This window comes from Camponotus floridanus, unplaced genomic scaffold (genome assembly GCF_003227725.1).
Source record: "Camponotus floridanus strain SB8 unplaced genomic scaffold, Cflo_v7.5 scaffold5, whole genome shotgun sequence".
Taxonomy (NCBI): Eukaryota; Metazoa; Arthropoda; class Insecta; order Hymenoptera; family Formicidae; genus Camponotus; species Camponotus floridanus.
This window is the reverse complement of record NW_020229658.1, coordinates 3,923,805-3,939,580: the sequence shown is the minus strand read 5'-3', so window position 1 is coordinate 3,939,580 and position 15,776 is coordinate 3,923,805. Positions and strand designations below refer to the sequence as shown.

The window sequence follows — 15,776 nt, the reverse complement described above, 5'->3', positions numbered from 1 at the left end:
CAATTAATGAGACCTGCTTCCTTCTCTAATAAGTGCCAAAGGTGCGGCTCATTTCCGCTAGTCATTTACTGCTCACGGAAAGATATAATGCTCTCGAATAATTCTCGTTTGGATGGAATATCATTAAAGCATGTTCTTTGTATTATTGCATGTAATAAAAGTTTGGATAAAAGAAATCTAAACTGAGATTATTATAAATAATTGGTAAAGAATTTCTCGTATTTTATATTGCATGCATGTATGTATTTAAAAAATCATAATTGCATTAATTTATAATTAATCCTTATTAAAATATCTTTATTAAATAATCCTTATTAAAATATAAGTTCTTTTTCTAATTATATTTTGTATAATCCTAAAGTGAAAGCGAGAGAGAGAGAGCAAGAAAAAGAAAAAATAGCGCCGTCTAACTTTGGATTATTTAATACATACCGTTTCAATCGTCTTATGTTGTAATCAATGTTGTAAATAATTTATGCGTATTCTGTATATAAGTTCCATTTGTATATTTTATTATAGATAGTATGTAGTCGAGAAAGAACTCTGAAGAAAGCACGCAAGTTTATTTCGAGTGGCGACGATAATGAATCATTTCGACGAAAAATAGGCATCACGAAAGAAAAATTCCGGCATGCAGGACCAAGTTGCGGGGTCGCGTTTTTCTACGCTCAATTTAAACACCGTCTATGTGACAGGCGCGAAACCACCGTAGGCATTTGTGCGTGTGTGCCACGCATAGATCGCGACGACTCGTAGCAGACTCGTCGTTTTTCGCGTACCCTTTTCCCTACGATTTTATTTTATTTATCATATTACTGTGTGATTTCAACGTGCTGTGTGATTCCAACGACGAAGGAATAAATCGGCCATGTCTCGCGTCGTAGAAAAGAACGAAAATAAAATTTCGGTTGACGCGGAGAATTTGAAATGAAAATACTGTTAAAATAAAGCTTGCCTTATATTCAAGAGAATAAAATTTCCCTGTTAACTTTCGTATCAATTCGAGAAATTGAAATTAAACTTTCATGCATTATATGTATAGTATAATATTTGGTGATTCTCCTTCTTATCTCGTGAATTAAAAAAAAAGATTAATAAATTTACTGAATTCAATTACTTTTTTACCAACGTAAAAAATACGCGGAAGTTTACATAAAATATTTACGTACAATTTCATCGCATGATATTGCATTGCGATGGTTGGATGTCATCTCTTAATTGTGACAAATCGAATTCGTTCTTCCTAAAACGCGTTTCTCATGTATGCTCACATAGGACATTACATGATAGATTCCCACAGCGGTGCATTTACACGGAACATAATATGTCTGATCAGGATTGTAACTATCTCCATATATTATGTTCCGTATGTCCGGAAACACAGATTCCGACCAAGTATATCCACGTCAAACAATGTTCCGGGACGTAGATCTAAATGTTCCGCTATCTGCAATTATTTCAGCAATTAATCGTCCGTAAGTTCATGATTAAGACAATTTAACCGGTTCTCCTTTCGTTCTCGTCTCTAACCTTACCCAGCGATTATGATCAAACGAAATTATGTCGAAATGAACTTTAGGCGAGATTTAAAAAAGTATTAAGACTAAGCTACCGATTGCCTAAAGTTACAAAGATCCTAACTGATCGATCCTAAGTGATTTAAAGAATTATTGATTAATCTAGTTTAATCAAAGTTGTTACTGTATAAATCATTAATAAATAATCTTAAGTGAACTGAATGTTTTAAGCGAATCTTAAATTCCCTCTACTTCCTTTTCTTAAGTTTTTCAACACTAGCCTTCTCTAGACATCAATTGAAAAACAATCAGATTATCTTTTTTTAAATCTCTCATTCTGCTGTAACCTCGAATCAATCATCAATTTCGCTCCAACTTATCCCAGTCTTTCCAGCATACTGGGAAATCCTCCCTGAACGAAAACACTGACGAATGCGAGGATGACGGCGGCTTTTAACGATCGTTCCTCTATCTTCTGCGATGGTAAGTATCGAAGGTTTCCTCGACCAAAACGGGAGGTGCCTTCATCCCGCGAAAGTATCTGGAAAAATTCCTTCTCCCTCTCCCCCTCTCTGTCGACAATTCAGACATGCACAGTCGGCAGTCGAAAGGGATCGCGACCCTTTTAGATCTGTCTGCATTCTTACGTTCTGCCATTTCTGTTTTTCGCGGATTGATCTGAGATCGTTGCATTATTTTGCCTAGCAATGTGTCGAACGAAGCTGTCGATTAATGCTATAGATAAATAATGATTTCGATCGTGTCGAAGCAACTTTTCAATTGTCGCTTTAATCTATTAATATCTTCAAAATTACAGATGTAAAAAATATATTCGATGCAAAAAATAAATTATCTCATTATAAACTTTTCCTATTATTAATTAGATGTATGAAATAGGCAATCGATGCATGATATAATAAAAATAAAGCTGTTGCAGACAGAGATATGATATAATATTAAATGAATTGTTTCATGATAGACTACATTATGTATATTTTGTACTACGATCGATAAAATTGCTCTGTGGTATTCGTGTTAATTATAGTACGTCGGGAAACTCGTATTCCAAAGAGAACGAGAAAGTATGCGAGTGATACGTCGACGGAATGAACGTTTTTCTTGGTTTCAAAATGCGCGCTCGCATTTCGTTCGACATTTCGTGACCGAAAAGCCTCTCGCATAAAGAACATTTTTACGTCGTCGGAACGTCGCGCAGCTCGATGCGAAACGTTTATGTACGCGTATTAAAAAATTCTTCTCTCGAGATTCTCGGGAATCCAATCTTTTTCCTCCTCGACAGTACGGCGGGCTCGTTACCAGGACGCGCAGTTACGAGACAAGGAGGGGGTGTCATGGAAATAGAGTCTAAGCCCCGAGAGGAGCTTCGCTAAGCTGAGAGACAGGCACATGCGTACCCATATACAGAGCGAGCGAGCGAGCAAGCGAGTAAATTTCAGAGCGAAAAAGAGCGAGTGAGAGAATTTTATAGGAGGGCCAGTGAGAAATACAGTAGCATAGAGCAGGATATATACTTTGTGCACTAGAGTTAAGTCCTTTCAGGATACTATGCATGGTACATAAAAAATGATTTGTGGTCAACGTATGGAAACACCACTACCCATTACAGGAGGTGCTATTACTGTTATAAAAGGAATATTTTAGTCACTGAACAATTGAAATAAAATATTACATTTTATTTTTAAACAACAAAATATATTAAACTCTGTTTAATGTTAATAATAAATAATGATAAAACTAATTGTATTTTGACGCCAAAGAAGTCAAAGAATTCATTTCATAAATTACAGTGAGAAAGATGAAGAAGACTAAGAATAAAAAATGTGGCTCTTCTCGCGCGGATTTTAAGTAAGATTTAACGCGTGCGGGAAAATAGAGTAATAAGCACACACGCACACAAAGCACGATGTTTTCCCAGCATCGCTCATTCGCGTAAAACTGCCGGCTGATACGCGATACGCTTACTCGACTCGATTCCCCAAAACGTCGCCCTAACTCACTCGCAACCGCCCACAATTCGTCGTTCTGGACTTGTTAAACGCCCCAGCGATGCTACAAAGTCGCCCCGGGTGTGTGGAAACGATCCGCTTGGTAGAACGATGCGAGCGTATATCAGCCACTTTTGTGGCGCTTTCGCAAAACGATCCGCTTACTGGTTACAGGATCGAGGATCTCGTGCCGTGCCGTGGTAACATAATTTATTAAAGCACTCAGTAACTTAGTATCGTTTAGAAAGTTGCGCTCGCAAAACTTTCACCATCTTATTTTTCTCTACTTTTTTATTCTGATATCTAGAAAAGAAATATGTGGAGAGTTATTTGAAATTCTCGATTAAGGAAATAAATCTCTGTATTTTCACTGTGGGTTTAAAGGCTAATTAAATTTATTGTTAGATTCGTTGAGACAAATGCAATTATTAATTTTTCCGATTGGAAATTGCTCTTATTTCTTCATAAAGAGAGCCCCGCCGCAAGATATAAAGCATTAATAACGATATGCAGGCTACATGAATCGAATGCGGGAAGATAGAAAATCCGGAAAATCCGGAGAAGGAAAAATATGCGCCGAAGGAAAGGAGGACTCCGGGAGGGAAACGAACGATCCTGTTAGCTGGTTGCGCGAAAGTCATAAAGAGCCGGCAAATCTTTTCATTATCGCGCCGCGTAAGTGATACGTATATCATACTAAAGGGGCTATTTCGCGAGCATTATACCCGGGACGAAACGAGCCCGAGCCGCTCGCGGACTCGACGTCCTTCGCGTCGCCGCGTAAGTGCGTGCGAGGATTAAGCCGGGGCCATTTCTCCGGTTCGTCTACACCTCGCTTCGTCCTTCGCGCACCCCGCGTACTATTGCGCGCATCCCTCGCCGCCCTTTATCATCCCTTCATGTCGACTCGCCGCTCCTATCGGGGGGGCGAGGGGGAGAGATTCTCTTTACGAGCGTTAACGCGACTTCCGTACGGTGCAACTCGCGTTTCCTCTCCCCGAGTGAGACACGTGCGCGCATCGCGTAATCCCGCATAGCGAAAGTTTTATCGTCGCTCCTACGGAGGGTGGCTATTAAAATAATAGGAAGCTTTACGACGAGACGGGAAATTAATTCGCGCGATACACGCACGAGAAGCAGCGATCTCTCGCGTTGTAATTCCATGGCGTGCCGCGGAAATGTTACAGTTTTCCGAGTACACCGCGACGGCTGTTCATTTATGGTACTTAATTAAATGTATCAGGCTCTTAACCGCTTAAGGTCTGCCACGCTCCCATCTCTCGCGCGATCGCGAATTATTTTTTAATATTACACGTTATCCCTTTTTATAATATGAATATTAAACGATGATTTTCATTCGCGCCATTAAAACTTCCATTAGTCGTGCCATTGTTAAATTGTGATACTCTTTCGATTAATCATCAATATTAACTTTTTTTATATTCTCCTGTTAAATATAAATATGTAAAGCGCATTTTAATCCTGCTTTAAAATAATTAAATTTAATTACGTTCCATTAAAACAACAATATGAAAAATTTATTTGCTTTGTTTCGTATCGCTGTAATATTTTGTTAAAAACATGTAACGTGTAAAAGAATAATATTAATAAGGAATTTTAATGAATAATTTAATATTCTGCAGAATAATAATGCATTTATAAATTTCCAACTCATATCGTATATTCTGTTAAAATAAAAATAAGAAATTCGATATTATAAATTCTTCCACATATACGTGAGCATCGATCGGGTTCTGCAAAGTGTTTTACGCATCTGTCAACGTTGTGACAATATTATCTTTCACGTACTGGCAATGTAATGCACGATAGCAAATTTTCCTCATCTGATATAACACGTTCCAGGAAAGTTTAATTAAATTTTAAAGACATCGTAATACAATGTCTCATCAAGCTATAATCGCGATCTGTAAATTAAAAAAGTATCAGTCCTAGGAAGCGCTATCTGACATTGCAGTGTGCACTTAAACATAAAAAAATGCATAAATTGTCTCTGCGATGTAATATACAGAAACGTGCAGGAATTGCAGGGAATCATCGATTAAACAACGCGGCTCGTCCGGTCGATTTTCGCTGCTGTTAAATATTCGTCGGTGACTGTTTGGGATCAGTAAAACGGTAACGATTCGAGTTAACGTCGACGCGAGTCCGAGTCACTCCCTTTTGTAGGCCTGAGCCTCCACTTTTACGGCTCAAAATTACTGCCGTGCAACCCTCATATGTTTACGGCCGTCAGCGTCGCGACGTCGCGCTGCGTTAAAACTGGCCGCCCTAACGCAAACTCATCACGATGAGTGAATCGATCACGCGGACGCGACGTTTCGTACCATTAATCTTTACAGATTGTCCCAGAAGCCCCGATCGCGTATTATCGTAAGCAGATTACGGATAATCCGTCGCGAATATTTTACATATCGGGACCGAGACGAGCGAGTAATTCACTATTTATTCGTTGGCGCGCTTTTATTGAAAGTGACAGGCCTGATTCAAATATCTCCCGAAATATCGGCGGGACGCAATGTAAAATTTGATAATTAAAACGTCGATGTCATACAGTGCTCATAATTACTATATTTTATATAACGCCGAATAAATGGAATGAACCGGCGGAATCAATTTCGTTGCAGTTGCAATTAATGGCGAGTTCGATTTATTTGCGCGCGCGTACAGGAACTCTGGGGCTTATCTCTCACTATTTTATTACAATTTTCAGTCTGATTCAATATCATCAATCTTATTAAATTATAATTTTTAATCACATCTGACTCGTTGCTACACATCTTGATTTGATTTTTCAACAAATAAAATAACCATTCGTATATAAAATAAAATTGAAATTAACCACAACTTAATAATTTTCCGCTGTTCCCCAATTTATAGAAATGTTAGGAAAATAAAATATATGACAATTAATATAATTTTCGAAAAAATGCACGATGTAAAACAGTCGTGAATAAATTGCAAAAGCCATTCTCACCTAAAAAATTGCCATCGTAACTTGATGATTGTACTGGTCTTAGACATGCCTATTTAGTGACGCGTCAAAAACAGCATGAGACAACGGCGGCTGCCTGCGATGAATCACGACAGTAAAAGTCCCTGGAATTTACGCTATTAGATTAAGAGACGGACACACGCATGTTTTGCGTTCAACACAAAATTAAGGTTCGTCTTCTCGTGAGAGGCATGTTTTCGAGGGAAAAGCCTGACGCCGACATTCTTGAGCGAGCTGCGTTTAACGGCTGTGAAATTGTATTTCTCGTAGGACACCGGTAGTCTTTTACGCTGGTAGAGTCCATAAAATTATGATGAGACGAACTTAATATTTATCATGGTTTAACGAAGAACGCACACAGGGATTTTTTATTGTGCGACTTATCTCCTTAAATTCTTTATTTTAAAAGCAAACTATAATAATTCTTCTAAGATGTCGAGAATTTGATAAAATTAAAACTTAATTAATCATAAGAATTAAATCTTGAAAACCTAAATTAAAACTCCAAAATATAGTAATAAACTTAGATTAATTTCATGTATATTTAAAACTGCTGTCAGCTTGATAAAAATTTATTCGTTAATTTTCTCTTAGCAGATCTGTTTGTATCAGATTTAACAATAATTTATGTTATATTTGCATGATCGTATTATTATTATAACACAGAACATGACAAAATCAACTTCACACTTTAATTATACAAATAATGTATATCAAGTAACAGAATTAATTTTAACAGCAAGTAGAAATAAATCATTGCTGGACTATAGTTTTTATAATTGGTATAACTTTACTGTGATAATAATTATAATTTAGTGTACAAAAAAATTTGGTGGAAGCATCTTGAGCGAGAAAATGTGAATATTTTCGAACATCTAATACTATTTTTTTTATTTTTCAAGCAAAAATACTCTCTTTGATACCGTAATATAAAATTACATCGTGAAAGGGCAGAGAATCTCCTGCGACAAATGTGTCGAAATATACATAATGGCGGATTCCACGTGCTGCGCGGAAATCGACGACGTCGATCACGTGCGATTCGTACGAGCTTTTAATACGACGTAGTCGGCAAAGTTGGACGGAGATCTCGTGACGGAATACCGTCTTATTCCCGACGACAGTGTCGACCCAAGGCTTACTGACGCTGTAGGACGCGTGTCTGATCCCGAGTAAGTTCGTGAGTTGATTTTTCCTCTTGCCATTACTACTACCATCACCATCACCATCACCCACTCTTGCTCCCGACCCTGATCGCGATTTGCCCTTCTCGTGAACTCGCAAGATTTCCCGTGTGTTTTCAGCACGCACACGAAAGCTTATAAGGGGGAGAGAGTGGGTGGGCTTTAATCTACATGACGGTACGTGAGGTGTTTGCGGTCGAGCCATTGGCAACCCTCCTCATCGCTTTCGCAATCTCATGTAAAACGACCTCGAGCCTCTTCTCGAATCCGAAACATTTTCTAATTTTCGATCCTCGGTAATTCGGTGTTCGAGGCAACAATTTTCGCTCTTTTACGTTGTCTTCTTCAAATTAACACAATTTACATTACATCTCCGTGCTTTGTTGCACTGCAAGTTTACGTTACGCAAAAATCGTTTAAAAGTAATTATTTTAATATACAATTTTATGATAATCTTCTAATCATCATAAAAGTTTATAATTATTTAAAAAGTTTTTATTTTACTATAAAAGATTTTTATAATTCATATATATATTGTACATGATTTATATTTAATTCATTGTATAAACAATATATATTTTCATGGATTTTTCTATAATTTTATTCTTATATTTTTATAATATTGGTTGTATTTATGCTCTTAATTAATGCTTAAAAATCAGCAATAAAAAATCTCTCTTTTTGATTTATTAATTCGATGAATGATCAATCCGATAAAACTTTATCCGTTAAATCATGTCAATAAACTTATGACTGATGTTGTGTGTCTAAGAAATCTGCTCGACGATCCGTTTCATTTTACGTCTCAATTTCACGTCTTCTTTCTGCCGGTGGTGATTAAACGTCAAATTTCCCGAGCGAATAAAGTAATTGGAGTGATCTCATCCTCGCGTAGAGCCATAAATTTGTTATTCACCGGAGCTCACGCGCATCTTAACGTCAGCCAGTAATTAACTGAGCGAAGATCGGAGTGTTTATATTTCATCTCTCGTGGAAAATTTACGCGATCCGCTCATTTCGTTGGAAGGTAGAAGTAACAAAGTGGAAGCAGATATCAGTGGCATACGTTATGCCACCGTTGCGCGCGCGGTATATTTATACGGTCTATAAATCATGGCGATAACGCGCGCGTTAACAAACGCACGGGTCGAGCTGAACGGAATACCCAATGACACGGAAGTTCCCGAACTACGACCGACTGTCACGTGTTGTTTTATACAGCGACTTCCACGTTAAGTAAAAGGTGTCGCGCGAGGGGAGCGCAAACCCAAAAGGATCAAATGTAATCCCGGCTCGTCAGATCATGGCAGTTCTAAGTCGTGACCACTGCTATCTATCCGATTCAGGAACCAGAGTTATGCCCCTCGAGGACACAATTCGTGGGGACAGTTAAAAAATTATGGGATTAAAGTCCGGATCTGGCTTCAGCGCTAACGACGCGTCGTAAAATGCGTTTATATCGTATCAAAACAATGCTAGACTATGGATATTGTGTAAGTTATACATTCATTTTTGAATTGTAAAGAAAAAATAAGAAAATATAATTTGGCGTATCAAAGTGTAGTTTATTCGCTGATTTTTCAACTGCCACAATTTTTCACATTTTTTTCGTAATTCATTTATATTAATTGGTTTTTTCTTTGCAAATGTTAGTGAAATTTAAATGTGTTAATCATTTATGTAGTAGGAAATGTTATTATATATAATTAATTTATACATATAAAAAAGAATGAAAAAGAGATTAAATTCAATTTGAAAAAATGTAATTAAAAGAAATAAATGTATCGTACTATTTTATATAACAAATTCAATCTTTTACAGTTACAATTACAATGAGGTGAAAATGGAGTGCATAAAATCGAGCACGATATCACATTCGGAAATAAGTTTCTCGTATTTCGACGCGATATTTCTACGTGTTCCAATAGCTCGGTGGGATCTGCTAACTGCAGCGAGAGCACGCGAAGAGAAAAATCAACGTGAGTGATTGCACAAGTCGAGTGTACGAAGAGGATCACCGCGGATCGACGTCGCAAAAGCGCCGGACCGTTGCCCTGAATCGACTATGCTCGGGATGTACGTGCGCTGGCGAATTTTGCCGAGATATACAAGGTGTCTAATTCCGACCGCGGCGACTGTGATTGATTTCTCGACGAATTTAGAGCCCATCTCTGTTTAACGAGAATTCGAAAAGAGAAAGAGAAAAGAGAGTTAGTACGTCAACGTGTTAGTAACTTTTTGAATATACAAATGCGAATAATAAATATGATTGACAGAACTAATCTACTATGAAATTGATTGTTTAAAAAATAATTATCTTGTACATTTTTATTTAAAAAAATATTTAAAATAATATTATTTAAAATTTAAAAATATTATATAATTCTTGCGCGAGAGAAAATTGAGTTTTAATGTTATAAGTAGATCTGAAAGCAATCTCATTTACCTATTAATTTGAAGAAAATTAATCACGAAAATAAAAAACGCGACAAATCTTATCAAGTTTGCGTGAAAAGGAACGAGCAATTTTCATTATAAAATTATACGAGTTTTAATTAGAACACAGAGTATATTCACGACATATTCGTAAAGATCCTGATTTTTCTAGAAAGCTTTGATCGCGCTCGATTCGCATGCATGTGAGATATTCACGCGATCCACCGGCTGGTATGAAATCGAGGACATAGCTTATACCCAAAAGAGGGCCATAAATCCTGGCATCGGTTCCTTCCGCAGCACGCCATGAATCAGGATTTTTAGATCGACCATGTTCGACCCGTGACCGGCGTATGTCCATTCTTGGACAGGGTGTTGTCCGCGATAATACATATTCGTGAAACGTTTATGCTTTCGAGCTAAAGCGAATTTTTTAAAGCAGCATATGACACGTATTAATTTTCATCGGTCTGTCGGATTTTTTCTCTTTCGAGTGGCTCCTCGCAACAAATTACTTTTTCGATGTTGTATCGAAAAAATGTGCCCAGGGAACATCACGACGAAAGTTACGATAATCTACTGTTAACTGGTTGTCAAGCGGCCGAGGATTTATTAATAGACTTCCCGACGTAAAGCGTGAAAACGAGACTCGACGACAAGTTATCAGATGATAATGTCTATTAATTTAAAAAATTCCCTTCGGAAATATGCTGCAAGCATATTATTGCACTTATCAATTATGATATGTTATTGGAATTATGACGCAGAAAACTTTTCGAATAGTCAGCAATTTTTCTCGCTATAAAATCAAGTAATCTAGATTTACGATAAAAATAATAAGTAAATAATAATTATAAATAAAAATAATTAATATAAAATAAAATATTTAGGGGGCAGCGATTGGGAGAAGAAAGAGCTTTCATTTCTACAAAGCTTCATTAATTTTCTATCGAGAGTGTTAAATGGTTTGCAGATTTTTCTTGATAAAGTTGAGAATTTCAAATTTTTCAAATTGCTCCGTACAAAAATTCCTACACGCGCACAGATAGTCGGCTGATTCGTGAGATCGTAGGATCATTTCAACCCCAGGAAACGGGGCGCACGGGGCCGGTAATCGCTCGTCGTTAGAGGGTACGCACAATGCGTGCCAGGACGCGATTCCACGATACCACCCCCATTGTCTATCGGAACCACCCTTCGCTCTCCTACGAGCCTCCTCCATGACGACTGACTGCGGTTTAACCTCAACGGTTTAGCACGCTTAAACGAGCCCGTTGTCGACCCCTCGATATCGTCTCACTCTCACTCTCTTTAGCATCGCCGCGAGCCGTTTCTAATGTACAGGATGTATGAAACCGCAAAAGAGGAAATCTGCCGAAAAATCTCAAGTTGATATTCCTTAAGTAAAAGAATCGATAAAAGATCTATGCAAAATTACTCGGTATATAAATTGATTAAATCATAATTACAATAATAAAATATCTTATTAACAAATAAATTTTTGAAATTGACTCGGTGACGAAATTTTAATTTCTATGAAGCATTTCGAGAATATTATTTACTTTTTAAAATTAAAAATATGTATGAAAAAATGACAAATCAAAACAGATTCAAATGTATTTGTGAAAATTGTATATGAGAAAAAATTGATTTCAAATTAGTTAAAATAATTAAAAAAAGTATATGATTTCTGATATGACTTGTATAAGATTAAAATAGTTTAAAAATTGCAGATTGAAAAAAGGAGACCTACCGAGTTAATTTATATATTTTTTAACAAAAATAGAAAAAAATTTTATTTTAATCAGAAATTTTTAATTATATAATAAATATTATATTGCTCGTTTCTTCATTATGCAAACCAAAAACTAATATTCTTTCGCTCAAAATATTATCAAATTCTATATTATCAAATATATACGTGCTTAAATTTTGCAAGGAAAGACATTGACTTCATAGACGTTTCTGTATGTACGAATAATTAGAGGATAATGGTGGTAAACCGACAGACATTCACCGCATTGGGACTCAGGGTACGATACGCGAATGTAAATTAGACACGGTTTCAAGGAAACTCACTTGAATGTCGTATTTTCAGTATAGTGTACTCATTTTGAGGATAATGGTAGGCTATCATAGCTGAGATAATTTCAAAGTGAAATAGTTCTTTGAGAAGATTCTAAAAAATTTTAAACTATTTCAAACTATAAAATAATTGTATCAATATTCATTAGCTTAAAGATATATAAATAAAATTAGTAAGCAATTATAAATTATAAAGAATACAGGTGGAAATCTTATAATGTGCGTATCTCTGAACTTTAAGCTAAATATTTTCATTAAAAATAATTTTATATATATTTTTTATACATTTTAAAAATATTTAATATATTCCTAGTATAATTATTTTTCATATAAAAAATGAAGAAATTTTCAAATGGAATCCCTCATTGTGTGTATGCGCCTCATGCAAAATCGTTGAATGTAAATCTGTTCGTGACCCGATGTCGTTCGTGTTACAAAAGCACAGTGGAGAGCCTTTGAACCGAATAAAATATCCAAAGAAAAAACAGAAATATGTGGCACGCTCGATAGCTGCATGTTTTCCATGTGCAAATTCCATGGAAAATATCAGCAACAAAAACATCTAACGACAAGAGATATCTCGCGAATAATAGACACTTCCACTTTTATGATGCACCGATAGTATTATACCTCTTATGGTCGTTTCTACCAACGTCGCTTAACTTTAATCTTAGCTTAACTCATTCTTTGTCTTTTTCTAAAGGAACAGGAAGGAGACGAAGAGTGAGTTAAGCTAAGATTAAAGTTAATCAGCAAGAGATCGAAGATTGTTTCTTCTCGCTCAGAATATATATTATAGATACAGATATGCAGATGTGTTTGTTACGTTTTCTCGCACATTTAAAAAAAGTTCAAAGAGAATTTATTCATGATAAGCGTAAAATACAATATTCTGTAAAATATAATATTTAATGGCTCTTACAAATAAAAATAATTAGCAAATAATATAAGTTTCGCGTACAAAATATGATTAAAATAAAAGAATTAAATTTTTTTTAGAATACTAATCTAGAGCGTAATATTCGGAAAAATTAGATGCGCTCCTAAAAGTATGCAAGTATTCTGAACAATTAAGAATGCAATTAAAGATATATTTAGTAAAAAAATCTTTTATATAAAAATTGTCGGAAATGTAATATGTGCTATATCTGTTCCGGAAATTTAAGCATTTTCACCATCGCGTCTTTTTCTTCTTTACAAGAGGCGACGTCGTCTAACCGATTACGTATTCATTCCATTCCGTCCGTTTCATATTCTCGCCGGCGAATGACGCTTTCTCGCGCGCGTTTAATATTTCAGCTGACTGCCGACGAGATTTGCGCGGCTGAACATTGACTTTAATTACGAATGTTTTAATTAGGAATTTAGTTAGCTGTGGCAAAGCAACAGAATCTGGGTTAGTGATTGATGGTTAGCGATTGAGTCGCTTAACATTGTAACAAAAATGATTCGCAATTTTCCACCTTTGGCTCTTTAATATTAATTAATCTTATTTAAGTTTCTCTTGTTTGGAGACTACAAAATTAATTATGAGTTAAAATTTTAATTATCAAGATTTATAATATATAATCAAGGATTTTAAAAATCTAAAGAAATTGATCGTGCGATTTCAATTTTGAAGAACTAAAATTTTATATCTACTGCTCTGTATTTTTTCTATTAATTCAAATAAATTTTAATTATTTAAATTAATTACTCATTACATAAATTATTCGGTTCACATTAAACAAAGAATTATTTAAATTCCGCATCACAATATTCCTACTTCAAATATATCAGAATTGATAAAAGGTCTTGTAAGCACATAAGCAAGATCGTAGGTAATATATGATAAATTCTATGAATCTAGAAAAGCCATTTTGTCCAACCATTGTGGAAGCTTGCCACAAATACAAATATGCGCCTTCTGTCGAGTATACCTCATGATTTATGGCAATCTTCAGCTCTCGATAATATTCCCCGCTATATAAAAGAAAGAAATGAGAAAAACACGGAGCATTCTTATGCATACGAGTACGATAAAATTTGCTTGGTTCGCGTTCCTTTCCACAAACAAGACGTTCGATTTGAGACACCGACTTCTCTCTCTACCTTCATTCGATAAATTCTCCTTACGTGCAAGACAACGACGAGCATATCGGAATACGCGACAATATCAACGTTTCCCTTTTCCGCAGTTTTACATGCTTCGCGTTGTTTCGAGGGCGAAGGTCCTGAGACGCGCGTCTCTCTTGCATATCGCATGCATTGAGCAAATAGGATCCTCGCGAGAGAGACCCTCCTATAACAAGACCCACACCGAAAAATGGCAATATGCTGGCAGAATCTTGCGACGTGCATGGACACGCACCGAATATAAATGTGACTATCAGGAGTGTTCTCGCGATCGAGCGCTCGCATGCGGACAGTAAATGATCGCCGGGACGGTTAGGGTTGCGGTTGACATCTCCGGGGGTGCTTTCCGAGGAGACGGAAAGTTTCTCGACGCGACGAAGTGGTTCGTTTCAACGGCGAGTATTGCGAAAGTTTAAAACACTTCTCAACATCCGTCGAGACGGCGAGTAGTAACGGATGGCTGTAATCCGGCGCGCAAATCAAAAGTGCATTTTCGGTCCAATGACCGTAATATCGGTTGAAAAGATACGATTTCTCTCTCTCTAACTTTTAACTTTTTCAGTTTAGAATTATTTCCTCAAGTTTTTAAAATAATATATTAAATTGCATATGCGTGTGTGAATTAAATTATCATTTCTATAAATTAAATGTTGTAAATTAAAATTCGAACTAAATTAAATTCGAATAAAATGCAAAATATTTAAATATTTCTTATTCGCGATATTTATCATATATCTTTATACAATATCTATGCAATTACTATAATGAGTTCGTGAAAGAAACTGTCCTGCGATAAGCATCCAGAGAAAGTAGTCTTATCAGAAACTGGTTTGATGGAAAGTCGTGCCGTTTTTCACTTTAAACATCTTTAAGAAAACATCGGTACATTTATATGTGATTCGAGATCTTACGAAAATGTCGATTGGAACGATTAATGCGAGTTTTGGTGTTTCTTTCTCGACTTTCGAATAATTTTTGTTGTACGTTTTCGGGAGTTACTCGGAGAGTTTCACGAAACGGCTCGAGGCGAAACGTATGCCTTGTGCAGCCGTGCAGTTATGCAGTTTACATGAACGGCGAAACAAGCTGCTCTTGGTCGAGATTGTAACTACGCTTAACGATCACAGTCTGACATTTTCAGTTAAGCCATACTGAATATCTCGTGTCGTTTAAATTAATAGCAGGAAGTGGACTGGATTTCGCCTTTCGTATGCATTAGAACACTGTTTTAACTATCACAGGCCGTTTATTGCCGTATGAACGACTCACTTCTCTCATGTACGTTGATTTTCGACTATACCAAGAAGAGCTCTATTATAATTTCATTACAGATATAACTGAAAGATAATCATAAAAAATAAACAATCTATTATATTTAATTGTCTGTTATATAAAATATACACATTTTAATTCAGAGAGA

At 36.1% G+C, this 15,776-nt stretch overlaps 1 protein-coding gene across 4 annotated transcripts in view; it reads right to left on the bottom strand.

Moving 5' to 3' along the window:
- The window catches only part of LOC105258023, a 328,244-nt gene that overhangs the window by 165,221 nt on the left and 147,247 nt on the right, over window positions 1-15,776 (bottom strand). The gene's annotated exons all lie outside the window — the stretch shown is intronic.